The sequence below is a fragment of the Entelurus aequoreus genome, linkage group LG26 (assembly GCF_033978785.1).
Source record: "Entelurus aequoreus isolate RoL-2023_Sb linkage group LG26, RoL_Eaeq_v1.1, whole genome shotgun sequence".
Taxonomy (NCBI): domain Eukaryota; kingdom Metazoa; phylum Chordata; class Actinopteri; order Syngnathiformes; family Syngnathidae; genus Entelurus; species Entelurus aequoreus.
In genome coordinates this window covers 5,911,357-5,913,856 of record NC_084756.1, presented here as the reverse complement: position 1 = coordinate 5,913,856, position 2,500 = coordinate 5,911,357, and the positions used below count along the sequence as shown (strand labels likewise).

At 31.6% G+C, this 2,500-nt stretch overlaps 1 long non-coding RNA gene across 1 annotated transcript in view; it reads right to left on the bottom strand.

Annotated features, from left to right (window-relative positions):
* Window positions 1-2,500, bottom strand: part of LOC133643306 (uncharacterized) — a 15,413-nt gene that overhangs the window by 1,375 nt on the left and 11,538 nt on the right. The window lies entirely within an intron of this gene.

The window sequence follows — 2,500 nt, the reverse complement described above, 5'->3', positions numbered from 1 at the left end:
TATATATATATATATATACATATATATATACACATACATACATACATACATACATATATATATATATATATATATATATATATATATATATATATATATATATATATATATATATATATATATATATACATACAGGGCCGGCCCGTGGCATAGGCCGTATAGGCAAATGCTAAGGGCGCCGTCCATCAGGGGGCGCCACGCCAGTGCCACAAATGTTGGAGGAAAAAAATAAAAAAGTTGGTACTATTATTTCTAAATACATAAAATAATCCCACGTTAATTAAAATGCAAAGTAAAGCCTATTTAATAGAAATATTATTTGTTACAACATTACGCCCCCCCTCCCCCCGCACGGTGCGCCCCCTCCCTTCCCGTATCATGACTCTTTTTGGACGTCACCACATAAAAAAATCAACACAAGATGTCAAAACGGCCAAAACTGTCAGGTGCCCAGGGAAGAAAAATGAGAAAAGAAGGGGAGGAGAAACGGGGGAAAAGACAGAGGTAGCAGGTAGGTAACGTTAGCCTACATGAAATTATTTGTCTGTTACAGAATGTGATAGTAACCTTTAGCATTAAGCTAATGTTACATGATTCGGCAATTCCTAATCAATAAATAGCTAGTTCTGTTTTAACTTCGGGTTAATATTGTGGAGGGGGCTAAATTGTTATGGAAAATAATAATGTAACGTTAGGTAATTACTAGGAATGTCCGATAATATCGGCCTGCCGATATTATCAGCCGATAAATGCGTTAAAATGTAATATCGGAATTATCGGTATCGTTTTTTTTATTATCTGTATCGTTTTTTAATTTTTTTTATTTTTTTATTAAATCAACATAAAAAACACAAGATACACTTACAATTAGTGCACCAACCCAAAAAACCTCCCTCCCCCCATTTCTTTCTGTTATCAATATTCTGGTTCCTACATTATATATCAATATATATCAATACAGTCTGCAAGGGATACAGTCTGTAAGCACACATGATTGTGCGTGCTGCTGGTCCACTAATAGTACTAACCTTTAACAGTTAATTTTACTCATTTTCATTAATTACTAGTTTCTATGTAACTGTTTTTATATTGTTTTACTTTCTTTTTTATTCAAGAAAATTTTTTTAATTTAGTTATCTTATTTATTTATTTAAAAAAAAAAAAAAACCTTATCTTCACCATACATGGTTGTCCAAATTAGGCATAATAATGTGTTAATTCCACGACTGCATATATCGGTTGATATCGGTATCGGTTGATATCAGTATCGGTAATTAAAGAGTTGGACAATATCGGAATATCGGATATCGGCAAAAAGCCATTATCGGACATCCCTAGTAATTACAGTACTCCCTGGTGTACAGTAATTTGTAAGTCATTCTAGTTAATGCAATATTAAAAAGCACAAATAGAGAACTCTGTTGGATCCCCTTTTTTTGTAATATAGTTGTTAAAGTCATATTGGTTTGATATCTTGTTTTGTGCAGTGCCTTATTTATATTGTATTTTTAATTTATTTTATGCAACTTGTTGACACGTTTTATTTTGTGTTTATATATGTAAAAAATATTGTATTTCATATATTCATTTTTTATTTTTTGTATTCATTTATTTATCCATAGTCTTTTTTATCTTGTTAACAATTCTGATTGTTAATGTTCTTTCTTTAAGTAAAAAAAAGGTCAAAGACAAAGCTATTCGGTTTCTTGTGAGTATATACACTTCACTGCCGATGTGGGGGGGCGCCACCTAAAATCTTGCCTAGGGCGCCAGATGGTTAGGGCCGGGCCTGTAATATATATATATATATATATATATATATATATATATATATATATATATATATATATATATATATATATATATATATATATATATATATATATATATATTATATACACACACACACACACATATATACATACATATATATATACACATACATACATACATATATACATAATATACATATACACTACCGTTCAAAAGTTTGGGGTCACATAGAAATGTCCTTATTTTTGAAGGAAAAGCACTGTACTTTTCAATGAAGATAACTTTAAACTAGTCTTAACTTTAAAGAAATACACTCTATACATTGCTAATGTGGTAAATGACTATTCTAGCTGCAAATGTCTGGTTTTTGGTGCAATATCTACATAGGTGTATAGACGCCCATTTCCAACAACTATCACTCCAGTGTTCTAATGGTACAATGTGTTTGCTCATTGGCTCAGAAGGCTAATTGATGATTAGAAAACCCTTGTGCAATCATGTTCACACATCTGAAAACAGTTTAGGTCACTACAGAAGCTACAAAACTGACCTTCCTTTGAGCAGATTGAGTTTCTGGAACATCACATTTGTGGGGTCAATTAAACGCTCAAAATGGCCATAAAAAGAGAACTTTCATCTGAAACTCAACAGTCTATTCTTGTTCTTACAAATGAAGGCTATTCCACAAAATTGTTTGGGTGACCCCAAACTTTTGAACGGTAGTGTA